Genomic DNA, 13,889 nt, shown 5'->3' on the forward strand with positions numbered 1-13,889 from the left:
GCTACAGATGACAATGTCATAGGGCTCAACCACACAGTCATGCTGGTCACCATGTTATGCTTGACTACTTAGTAACACTGTCACTGACAACATAACTAGGCTCCACATCTTGTTTACACCACCACTAGCCAGCGTCACTTGGCCTTGGCCCCACCCGAATATGTGATGCCACTGCCAACAACATTAACCGGGCTCGGCGCTGCCAACAATATCGCTAAGCACTGCATTGAATCAACTAAATCATTTTCATAAATGTTTTATTTATACCATGTTATATGTTCCTTTGTCTTTCTATTAAGTTGGCACTCAACTTGGTAGTAAGTCTTGGATACACCTAACAGATGCATTCATGTGCATGATTGTTCTTTTGTTCTTTTCTCTATTATTTAAGTACCTACATAATATACATGTGTAGGGTTGTGGGTGTGAGGGTGAGCACATAGGGCTCACCTATCGAGGCATTTTAGGCCTTGTTTAGCTGGCCGTAAAAGCTTTGATGCTGATGTTAATCTGTTGTGAGAGAAAAACACTACTAGCTGGCCATAAAATTCTGGCTAATAAGTTCAAGCGAACAGGACAGGCGGGAAATATGTGCAAGGCTATGGGGGCGATGATGGTCCACGGACAAGAAAAGCATTATGTATACTTTCAAAATAGGATTGGGTTGGCCTACCATCTGTCTTGAGGCCTATAGGGTTATTTGTAGGCGTTCGTCCTACAATAATCTTGATGTGACATGTCAAATATATCCTCATTTAAGTTTACATAGAGGCATAATTCAAATATAATCCTAGACTGGGTCAATTCATTATTGGGTCATGTTACATCTTAGAGTCAGTGGGTTCTAATCTCAGCTCACCCTTTTATGTACAGCTATTGGTATGTAGGGGGCCTGATTGACCCCTCCTCTGTGAGCACCACCTCTTCACTCCATCAGAGTTGGGAGGCAACCTTGGCAGCCTTTGGTATTCAAGGCTTGGAGGGCCTTCTGATCCTCTCTCCATGTTGTCCTGTTTTTTTGGGGTCCCTCTACCCTGTAGGTTTGTCATTTGGAGAGGAGTCACCTTGTTGAAAGGACTTCTTGAGTTCCTTCTCATCATATGTATACATTCCAACCGTCCCCTAGCCGTCACGACCTTCCCTTCTCATGATGATTCCCATGGAAGTTGTGATATATATATATATATAAAACTATTACTCTATAGCTGGCTACAAAATAACTTATTTTGTAGCCACCATCTGTCTTGAGGCCTATAGGGTTATTTGTAGGTGTTCATCCTACAATAATCTTGATGTGACATGTCAAATATGTCCTCATTTAAGTTTATATAGAGTCATAATTCAAATATAATCCTAGACTGGGTCAATTCATTATTGGGTCATGTTACATCTCAGAGTCAGTGGGTTCTAATCTCAGCTCACCCTTTTATGTACAACTATTGGTATGGAGGGGGCCTGATTGACCCCTCCTTTGTGAGCACCACCTCTTCACTCCATCGGAGTTGGGAGGCAACCTTGGCAGCCTTTGGTATTCAAGGCTTGGAGGGCCTTCTGATCCTCTCTCCATGTTGTCCTATTTTTTTGGGCTCCCTCTACCCTATAGGTTTGTCATTTGGAGAGGAGTCACCTTGTTGAAAGGACTCTTGAGTTCCTTCTCATCATATGCACTACTACAGACTGAGGCATTGGTCGATGCCCAAAATGGCCAAAATCATCGGCCTTTTTGTAGCCCGGGGTTAAAGGCTCCTTTAACACCGGTTCATAACACGAACCGGTGCTAAAGGGTCCTGCCCCGTGCTGTCAGGGCAGGGACCCTTTAGCACCGGTTCGTGTTACCAACCGGTGCTAAAGGGTCCCCTTTAACACCAGCTAGTGCCACGGGCCAAGGCAAAGCCTTTAGCACCGGTTTGGCACAAAAACCGGTGCTAAAGGGTGACCCTTTAGCACCAGTTTTTGCCCTGAACCGGTGCTAATGCTCCAGTTTATAGGCCCGTCTTCCCCTCCCCTCTGTCCATTCGAAACCGAGAGCACCATTGATGTTCTTGGAGCTTCTTCTTCCTTGTTCTTCATTTGTTCTTCATCTCCGACGCCCATCGTTGATCTTCTTCGACTCCGTCATCGTTTCTTCGTGCTAGGAGATGACTAACTTTAGTATTTCTTGTCTTTTTCATGTTGTTTTTGGCTTGTGATGTTCCCATCATTTTTAGCTCAAATCTACTATGTTATTTTGAATCATTCACATGAATTAGTATCCATATATATATATATATCATATTTTATGGTTGACCTAGTATTAATGTAGTTTGCAAGAATGAATTATAGTATCTTTTTATGATCTTAGAAAGTAGGATAGTTCAAATTAATTGGTTTGTTAATATCACTTGATTTATTTTTATTACTACATAATGTCCATTGTATAATTTAGAAGATTTGTTGAAGTAACTAGACAAATAAAGGATATTATTAGGTTCTTCTTTAATCATACATGTTTACTAGTAAATGTGGAATTTATAATTGTTTAAAAATTGAGTATGGATAGTAGATGGCAACCGTGACCGGGTCTTCGGTCTCTCAACGGGTTCAAAAGCGATACCGGCCGGAACTCCCTCTCATTACTTGTGGCAAGTGTGGGAAGAAGATTGTGATGGAGTACAAAGTGTCAAAAGAGGGTGTAAACAAGGGTCGTATATTCTACAAGTGTCCGGATCGTAATGTGAGTTATTTCCAGACATTTGCTTATATATGTGCTTATTTTTTAAATAATATTAATTAAACTTTTGATTCTCTCTTTTAATTTCAGTGGGACAGTACTGGCGGATGTACAAGTTGGTACTGGGAGGAAGAATACATTGAACACATTAAGAAATCTTTTACACAGGTGGTTGAGGCTGAAGGTGGTGAGGCAGTGAGCCGACGAAAGGAGTTCAATGATGTTGATCAAGCGAATGATCTATCTATTATAGTTGGGATCGGACGCGAACTAATTATGTTGCTTAAGTGCATTTTAGTTTTAGTTTTTTAGTGCTAGTTTCGATTGTATTTGTTGTAGCCAAGCTTTCTTGAATTAATCAACTATGTATCTTAGACATGTTGTGCAATAAGATGAGAAAATATATGTGTGCATGGTTTTCATAATATATATGTTATATTTAATGCAGATGGTAACACGTAATTGGATGTATAATGCCGATCGGCGCTCTGAAGAGTTCATATTTCTTACGTGTGGCCGAGACAAATAAGAGGGACGGTTTCATGTGTTGTCCATGTGCCATGTGCAAGAATTTGACGGAATATTCTAACTCAAGAACTCTTCATTCGCACTTATTAATGTATGGTTTCATACCATACTATATTTATTGGACCAAGAATGGAGAAAGCGGGATTATAATGGATGAAGGTGAAGAAGAAGAAGAAGAATTGGACCATGCCAATATTATTGCTCAGTACGGTGGCTTCAATGATGTTGCAATGGGGGGAGATAATGAAGAAGAGGTAGCGGCAGAAGATGATCGGGGCGATGATGCTTTTGGTGATGCCATCCGTGATGCACAAAGAGAATGTGAAAGTGATAAAAAGAAAGCCAAGTTTGAGCGCATGCTAGAGGACCACAGGAAATCGCTATATCCCACCGCTGAAGAAGGGCAAAAAAAGCTGGGTACCAGTGGAGAGCGATAGACAGAGAATTCTCAGATTTTACAGATGATGCTAGAAACTTGCGGTTCGCCTTAAGTACAGATGGTATGAATCCTTTCGGTGAGCAGAGCAGTAGTCACATCACTCGGCCAGTTATTCTATGTATCTACAACCTTCCTCCATGGCTATGCATGAAGCGGAAGTTTATTATGATGCCGGTGCTTATCCAAGGACCGAAGCAACCTGGCAATGACATAGATGTCTACCTGAGGCCATTAGTTGAGGAACTTCAACTTTTATGGAGCAAACCAGGAGTTCGCGTGTGGGATGAGTACAAACAAGAGCACTTTGACCTGCGAGTATTGCTGTTTGTAACAATCAATGATTGGCCAGCTCTGACTAATCTTTCAGGCCAGTCAAACAAGGGATATAATGCATGCACACATTGTTATGAAGACCTTGACTGTGTATTTTTGAAAAAATGTCGAAAGGTCGTGTACCTTGGCCACTGTCGGTTTCTTCCTGTGAACCACCCAGTACGAAAGAAAGGCAAGCATTTTAAAGGCAAGGCAGACCACCAGACCAAACCTCTCAATCGAACCGGGGATGATGTACTCGAAATGGTCAAGGATATAAAAGTGGTATTTGAAAAGGGACAAGGCAGCAAACCTATTCCCAAGGATGCTAAGAGACACGTACCCATGTGGAAGAAGAAATCCATATTTTGGGAGCTACCTTACTGGAATGTCCTAGAGGTCCGCAACGCGATCGACGTGATGCATCTGACAAAGAATCTTTGTGTGAACTTGCTCGCATTCATGGGTGTCTATGGGAAGTCTAAGGATTCACTTGAAGCACAACAAGACTTGCAGCGCATGAAAGAATGAGACAACCTGCATCTAGAAAAGACAAACGATGGACGTCATTACTTAAGCCCTGCTAGCTACACTCTGAGCAAAGAAGAGAAGGAAAGCATGTTTGAATGTCTTAGTAGCATCAAGGTCCCATCTGGATTCTCCTCCAATATCAAGGGAATAATTAATGTGCCAGAGAAGAAATTCCTGAACTTGAAGTCCCATGACTATCACGTTCTAATGACGCAATTGCTGCAGGTGGTTTTAAGAGGAATTTTACCTCCACACGTACGTCTAGCCACCGTAAAGCTATGTGCATTCCTCAATGCAATTTCTCATAAGGCAATCAATCTAGAGCAACTAGCTACTCTACAAAATGATGTCGTTCAATGTCTCGTCAGCTTTGAGTTGGTGTTCCCTCCATCCTTCTTCGATATCATGACACACCTCCTAGTTCATCTAATCAAAGAGATTCGTATTCTCGGTCCTGTGTTCCTACACAACATGTTCCCCTTCGAGAGATTCATGGGTGTCCTAAAGAAATATGTCCATAGTCGTTCCCGGCCAGAAGGAAGCATTGCCAAGGGCTACGGAACAGAGGAGGTCATAGAGTTCTGTGTTGACTTTATTCCAGACCTTGACCCAATTGGCATTCCTGAATCTCGACACGAGGGCAGACTCAGCGAAAAGGGAACACTTGGGAAGAAAATATATATTGGTACGGGAGACGATTACTTTAATAAAGCACACTACACAGTTCTCCAGAACTCCTCATTGGTGGAACCATATGTTGAGGTACACAAAGATTTCCTACGGTCCTAGTGGCCCGGGAAGAATGAAGCTTGGATAATGCGTCAGCACATGGAAACTTTTGGCGATTGGTTGCGCAAAAAATGTCAAGGTGATGAAAACATTGATGAGCAGCTTTATTTGTTGGCCAGGCAACCATCATGGCATGTCCTCACATACAAAGGGTGCGAGATAAATGGTAACACATTTTACACAGTTGGCCAAGATAAAAGGAGCACCAACCAAAATAGTGGTGTACGCGTGGATGCCACGGATCCAAATAGGAACAGACAAACATATTATGGACGCATAGAAGACATATGGGAACTAGTCTATGCAGCTAATTTTAAAGTTCCTTTGTTCCGGTGCCAATGGGTGAAGATGACCGGAGGTGGGGTACAGTCGACAAGGAGTATGGGATGACAACCGTGGACCTTAACAATAGTGGGTTCAAAGACGAACCATTCGTCCTTGCTACAGACGCGAGTCAGGTGTTCTATGTCAAATATATGTCTACGAAATCAAAGAGAGGAAAAAATGGTGACCACTCAATCATCAATGAGCCAAAGCGCCACATTGTCCTTTCTGGGAAAAGAAATATTATCGGAATTGAGGACAAGTCACACATGTCAGGCGATTACGAAAGGGATAATCGAATTCCGCCCTTCATAGTCAACAAAGACCCAAGCATTCTGTTAAACAATGAGGATACTCCATGGTTACGGCGGGATCATAACCAAGGGTCACACGTCAAGAAGAAGTTCACTGTTGTGTGGGCTTAACATAAAGTCATGTTTAATAGTATGTGTTGTAACAAACTTTGTATGAAACTATATTTGAGAATTGTGAATTTTGATGAGTGTAACAAACTTTGTATTCATGACTTTTCCATTTGGGACCATCTAGAGTTCGGTTAAAGAGTGTTTTTGTAAAAACCAATGCTTTGACTTTGGTCAAACTTGGTCAAATGACAAAATAAATTACTTAAAATGAAAAAATTTTGAATACCAAGATGTTAGATATTATCAAGATCTAAACTTTTTATATACACAATTTTTCCATTTGAGAAAGTTTATGTTAACAATACCCACCAAATCTTGAATCTCACACAAACTATATGAAACTATATGTGTCAATTGTGGATTTTCAACTACACCTTCCCAAAACTTTGTCAAATGCAAAAATGGTCTATATATGAAATGTAGATTTTGATGAGTGGAACAATATTGGTATTCGTGACTTTTCCATTCGAGACCATCTAGGGTTTCGAAACCACTGCGTGGCTATGAATTCTCTGAAAATTCAAAATTCAGTGGTTCAAACTTTTCCAAATGAAAAGTTGACCATTAGACAAAATGTAGAACTTGATTAGTGTAACAAACTTTATATTCATGACGTTTCCATTTGGGACCATCTAGGGTTCGGTCAAAGGGTGTTTTTGTAAAAACCAATGCTTTGACTTTGGTCAAACTTGATCAAATGGCCCATTTGATGACTTCAAATGAAAAAATTTTGAATACAAAGTTGTTAGAGATCATCAAGATCTACATTTTATATATTGTCTATTTTTCCATTTGGATAATTTTGAGCCAATCCTAAGCACATTTCTTTAAAATCTAAGACGGGTTTTGGTCAAACTTGGTCAAATGACAAACTATATTACTTAAAATGAAAAAATTTTGAATACCAAGTTGTTAGATATCATCAAGATCTAAACTTTTTATATACACAATTTTTCCATTTGAGAAAGTTTAAGTTAACAATACCCACCAAATCTTGAATCTCACACAAATTATATGAAACTATGTGTCAATTGTGGATTTTCAACTACACCTTCCCAAAACTTTGTCAAATGCAAAAATGGTCTATATATGAAATGTAGATTTTGATGAGTGGAACAATATTGGTATTCGTGACTTTTCCATTCGAGACCATCTAGGGTTCCGAAACCGCTGCGTGGCTATGAATTCTTTGAAAATTCAAAATTCAGTGGTTCAAACTTTTCCAAATGAAAAGTTGACCATTAGATAAAATGTAGAACTTGATGAGTGTAACAAACTTTGTATTTATGACTTTTCTATTTAGAACCATCTAGGGTTCGGTCAAAGGGTGTGTTCATCATGATATATATTTTTATATGATAAATAGATTTTTTATTTGATGAAAACTATACTCTACTAGCATTCCGAGTAATAAATAACAAAAATAAAAAGTTTAACGTCAATATGATGTGAAAATAGATTTCCAGTTGATTGGATATAGTTTTTGTAAATTTATTGGAATAATATATTTTTACATTAACAAAATACTAAACATTTCTTACAAAATTATTGCAAATTATAAAAATAGAGTAAGATATTTAAGGTTAAAAATTTTCATGTGTACATTAAAAAAAATTACAATATATGTCACTGTTTAAAAAATATTATGCAAAATATTTAATTTACTATACAATTTATAATATAAACTGTATATATAAACACTTTTAAAACCCTAAACTAAAAAATAGGGCCTTTAGCACCGACCAATAGTGGGAACCGGTGCTAAAGGGTCGTGAGAATTTCACGAGCCCGTCCTAGCGCGCGTAGGACCCTTTAGCACCGGTCCGTGGCTGGCACCGGTGCTAAAGGGTCCCTTTAGCACCGGCTAGTAACACATTATTCTCTCGATCCAATACAATCAGACGTAGGACGTAGGTATTATGCCCACACGACGGCCGAACCTGGATAAAAACCTTGTCTGTGTCTTGCGTCACCATCGAGTTCGTAGCTTGCGCACCGTCTACCGATAAACTACTATCGTGGGTATACCCCATGGTAGACTGCCGACCAGCTTTCGTCGACAGTGGCGCGCCAGGTAGGGTGTGTGCGTACAGCTCTCTCGGCGAACAAGATGGTCATCGTTCCAGTTTCCGCGGCCGTGCCTGAAGGCCTCACATTCACCGTCGGCCAGATCACGTGGACGACTCACGGCGGCGGTCTCACGACCACGGCTTCGGAAGAAACCCAGATCTGATCTGGGACGACGACGGCGTCGACTCCGATCACGCTAACACCGAGCACTCGACCACCACTCCCTCGTTACGAAGGAAAGAAGGTCGATGACTCGGATCTTTTCCGAGCCCTTGATCGCGCCGATCTTAGTCTCCTCGAAGCTTCCCGACTGGTAGATGGGATCTCGCGCCGATCTGATCAAGTCGCACCGATGGACTCTTTCGACTCCTGCCGGCCAACTCGTGTCGTCACACACGAACAGCTGTGGACGTCTCCTACAATAACTTCCACCCCCACGGGGCGGTCCGTCGAACTCAAGGCAGACCCAGACCAGAGTCCTCCCTATGGACTAAACAACTCAGCCGTTCACTACTCATGGCACATCCAATCCCTTTTCAACAGGGCGGGGTGGTCGCCGAGACAGAGCAGTCAACCAGCTCGGCATTACATCAACATGGTGTCGATCCATGTGCTGCCGAATGGCCAGGCTTCCAGCACAAACTCCAGCACAGGATCCGTCCCTACCGAAGTCATAAACTCTCAAGACGAAGATTACGACTTGGATTTACCGCCGTATCCCCCAGGGTTTTCTCGTTTTCCAGTCTTTCCACCCCGGCGGGGAGATCTTGTCTTCAATGTCAGCAACGACGAACCAGTCGTCGAAGGAGAAACAGACGAGTAGAAGCAGCTCAGCGAACAGCGCAATGCCGACTGTGCTCGGCGGCGCGCAGATGAGGAACGACAGTTTGCGCCGCACAACCTCGGTGACGCTTTCGACACGGTCGGAGATCAGCAAGTCTACAAAACGCCAAGTGCTAACGTGGCTGTTGCTATGGCAAACTTGGACCGACTCCCTGATACTCCTGAGTGCCAAGGTGTCCGATCCAGCGTGCGCGCACACCTGATCGCTGCGATGAAACAGACCGCCACCTTACTCAAAAGGGTCAAAGCTATCTCCTACACAGAGGTTTCTTCCGACCAGACTCATTGCAGCCGGACTTCACCACAACCCAGCGAGCGCCACCGTAGCCGCTCCCCCAATAATCGCAGGAAGGATGTGGGGCGTGACAACCGTAGTCGAGACGCCGGTGGCTACCGCGAGCAGAAGCATGGGCGTGGTCAGGAAGTAAATCAGGACAGGGATCTACGATACAACATCCCTCCCAAGGACGCCCGGGACCGCATCAACAGGCGCGCCACGGAAAGAGCGGTGCACGAAAACTTGCGACGCATTGAGTACGATGCCACGCACGGCCCCCCCAACCTAAGACAGTTTTCCTCACACCTTCGCCAAGTCGTATGGCCTCGCAACTTTAAACTCGAGAAGCTTAAAAAATACGACGGCAAGGAAAACCTAGAAAACTAGATCACTCTCTATGAGATTGCAGTCCGTTCTGCAACAGGAGATGAGCACGTCATGGCTAACTACTTCCCAGTTGTCCTCGACCAGGCCGGTCATCAATGGCTCCTTGGCCTACCCGGAGACTCTTTCGACTCGTGGGAAGAACTGCGCCAGGCGTTTATCGACAATTTCATCGCTACCTGCGAGCAGCCTGGGAACAAGTACGACCTCGAGAGGATAAGAGACAGGAAAAACGAGCCTGTGCGCGATTACATCCGACGATTCTCGGATATGCGTCTAAAAATCCCGAAAATTTCTCACGACGAGGCCATATCTGCTTTCATCAAAGGGCTACGCTTCCACAAAGCACTGAGGAACAAGCTACTGCGCAAAAGGCCGACCACGATGGTTGAGCACCTTGCCACGACCAAAAATTACGCCGATGCCGATGATGCAGAAAAGCTCATCTGGGACGATGCGAGAGGTCCCGACCAGCCTCCTCGACGAGACGACAGTCGTGGTCGTTTTAACAACAGGAACCATCGTCGCCCCGACAACCATGACCACAGAGAAGGCTGGGATAGGCGGCGTGACAATCGTGATGACTTCAGGGGCAAGTGCCCTCGCGACCACGACCACGAGGTGAATACGGTCAAGCGTTCCAATGGGCGGCGGGACTACCAGAAAGACTACAACAAGACGTTGAAGGGACCATGCCAACTCCACCCAAAGTCCAATCACACGATGGAAGAATATCGTGTCCTCAAAAGCATCTACACGCGGCGGGCTGCTCAAGATGACCCTGCCAAGAACAACGAGAAGCAGGAAGGGCACGGTCACGAAGACGAGGACGACGACCAGGATAGGGACCCACAACACCAGTATGTCAATCCTACTGACGTGGTCCACTCCATCTTTGGAGGCAAAGTCTCCATCGAGTCTAAACGAGAAAGAAAATTCCTGAAGAGAGCTTGCCTCAACGTGGACAGCACGAACGGTCTGATCGCCGATCCAAAATTCCCTCCCTGGTCGCACAGGGAGATCTCCTTCAGCAGGAAGGACCAATGGGCTACCATCCCAGAGCCAGGACGTTTCCCTCTAATCCAGGATCCTTGCATCAACAACATCAGGTTCGAGCGCGTGCTCGTTGACGGGGGAAGCTCCATCGACATCCTCTGTCGCAACAGCTTGCCTACTCTCAAGATAACCCCGGCACAACTAAAACCATATGACGCAAAATTTTGGGGAGTCCTTCCGGGTCAAAGTTCAGTACCCCTCGGATAGATAACACTGCCTGTCCAGTTTGGAACGCCCGACCACTTTTGAACAGAGTTTGTCAACTTTATGGTCGCCGACTTTGATGGCACTTACCACGTAATACTAGGCCGACCATCGCTGACAAAGTTCATGGCAGTCCCACACTACTCATACCTGGTCCTCAAAATGCCAACAGAGAAGGGCGTCCTAACCGTCAGAGGCAATGTCTATACCGCATACACTTGCGAGGAGGAAAGCTTCAAGATCACCAAGGCAATTGACCTCTTAATCCGCATGGCAGAAACCGCAGCCCAAGCCACACAACTTCCACCCGACCAGCTTCGACTACCCGAACAGGAGACTCCGAGGAAAAATTCAAAGTCCAAAGAGCACAAGGAGGTACAGCTGGTCGACGGCAGCCCCGAGAAGACGGCCCTCATCGGGGCCAACCTAGACCCTAAATAGGAAGACGTGCTCGTTAGGTTTCTAAGGGACAACTTGAGCGTTTTCGCATGGAAACCCGCAGACATGCCCGGCGTCCCACGAAACCTGATCGAGCACTCCTTAAACGTCTAGAAGACTGCAAGACCCATTAAGCAAAAGCTACAATGGTTCGCTCGTGACAAAAAGGAGGCTATTAGGACAGAAATAACATGGCTTCTAGCAGCCGAATTCATTAAAGAAGTGTATCATCCCGATTGGCTTGCCAATCCGGTTCTTGTAAGAAAAAAGAACAATGAATGGAGAATGTGCGTTGATTATACTGATCTCAATAAACACTGTCCTAAAGATCCTTTTGGTCTCCCTCGCATCGACGAGGTGGTCGACTCAACGGCCGGATGCGAACTCCTCTTCTTTCTAGATTGCTACTCTAGTTATCACCAGATTTCGCTAAAGGAAGACGACCAGATCAAAACATCTTTTATCACTCCTTTCGGTGCGTATTGCTACACGACCATGTCCTTCGGACTCAAAAACGCTGGAGCCACTTATCAACGGGCTATTCAGCAATGCCTCCATGACGAGATTCGTGACGACCTCGTCGAGGCCTATGTAGACGACGTTGTCGTCAAAACAAAAGACGCGAGCACTTTAATCAACAACCTAGATCGAACCTTCAAGGCACTAAACAAATACAAGTGGAAGCTTAACCCCAAGAAATGTATCTTTGGGGTCCCCTCGGGACTACTACTCGGCAACGTCGTCAGCCGCGACGGCATACGGCCGAATCCCTCAAAAGTAAAGGCAGTACTCGATATGCGACCACCAAAGAATGTCAAGGATATTCAAAAGCTCACCGGATGCATGGCTGCCCTCAGTCGTTTCATCTCTAGACTGGGAGAAAAAGACCTCCCCTTTTTCAAGCTTTTAAAGGCGTCAGAAAAATTCTCCTGGACAGAGGAAGCGGACGCTGCGTTCACCCAGCTCAAAACTTTTCTTACCTCACCACCCGTCCTCACAGCACCTCAACCCAACGAGGATCTGCTCCTTTATATAGCAGCAACCGATAGGGTTGTCTCCACGGCAATGGTCGTCAAGCGAGACGAGCCAGGCCACGTATACAAAGTCCAGAGACCCGTTTATTTCATAAGCGAAGTCTTAAATGAGTCCAAGACCAGGTACCCTCAGATACAGAAGCTCATCTACGCTATCTTAATAACTTCAAGGAAGCTAAAACATTACTTTGACGGTCATCGGGTTCTGGTAACCACCAGTTTCCCTCTGGGGGACATTTTTCCCAACAAGGACACCAACGGTAGAATTGTAAAATGGACAATGGAATTATGCCCATTCTCCCTAGATTTCTAGAGCCGCACCACCGTCAAGTCTCAGGCCCTGGTCGATTTCATTGCAGAGTGGACGGACCTCAACGAGCCCTCCGTTTCGAATACCCCCGACCATTGGTCGATGTTCTTCGACGGATCCCTAAACATCAATGGCGCCGGCGCTGGGATACTCTTCGTATCACCTAACAAGGACAAACTATGCTACGTCCTTAGGATCCTCTTTCCGGCGTCGAACAACATCGTCGAATACGAAGCATGCCTACATGGCATACGACTGGCCGTCGAACTGGGAGTCAAACGCCTCTACGTCCACGACGACTCTGCCCTAGTCATCAACCAGCTAAACAAGGAATGGGACACAACCCGCGAGAAGATGGACCTTTACTGCAAAGAAATCCGCAAATGGGAATCCAATTTCTACGGCATAGAATACATCCACGTGGTCCGGGATAAGTATCAAGCAGCGGATGCGCTGTCAAAGCTAGGATCATCTCGGGCCCAGATTTCGCAAGGCATTTTTGTTCACGACATCCACGCGCCGAGTGTGGGCACAGACCTGGTCGAAAAGCAACCCAACGAGGCAATGCTCATAGACGACACCACTCCGGTAACCAGTAGCCGTGATTGGCGCACCCCCTTCATTAGGTACATATCGGATGGATCGGGATTTCAAGACAAAACAGAGAACGAGCACCTCATTCGACGGTCCAGAAATTACATACTGGTGGATGGCAGACTTATGCGAAAGAACGCAAGTTCCGAAGTATTGCTCAAATGCATATCCCAAGATGATGGCATCAAGCTCTTAGACGACATACACGCCGGGTCCTGCGGCAACCACGTGGCCTCTAGAACACTGGTCGGGAAGGCCTTCTGAGCAGGTTTTTACTGGCCAACCGCGGTCACCGACGCCGAGAAACTGGTCCGACATTGCGAAGGATGCCAGTTCTTCGCCAAAAGGACCCACGTGCCTGCTCACGAAATTCAAACTATTCCGTCATCCTGGCCTTTCGCCTGTTGGGGTCTCGACATGATCGGGCCATTTAAGCCGGCCCCCGGTAACTTCAAGTTCGTCTTCGTGCTAATCGACAAATTCTCGAAGTGGATCGAATACATACCACTGGTCAAAGCAACCTCCGAGAAGGCTGTGGAGTTCCTTAATCAAATCATACACAGATTCGGGATCCCCAATAGTATAATCACTGACCTGGGCACTCAGTTCACTAGCACTACA

Source organism: Sorghum bicolor, chromosome 2 (genome assembly GCF_000003195.3).
Source record: "Sorghum bicolor cultivar BTx623 chromosome 2, Sorghum_bicolor_NCBIv3, whole genome shotgun sequence".
In the NCBI taxonomy this organism is placed as follows: Eukaryota; Viridiplantae; Streptophyta; class Magnoliopsida; order Poales; family Poaceae; genus Sorghum; species Sorghum bicolor.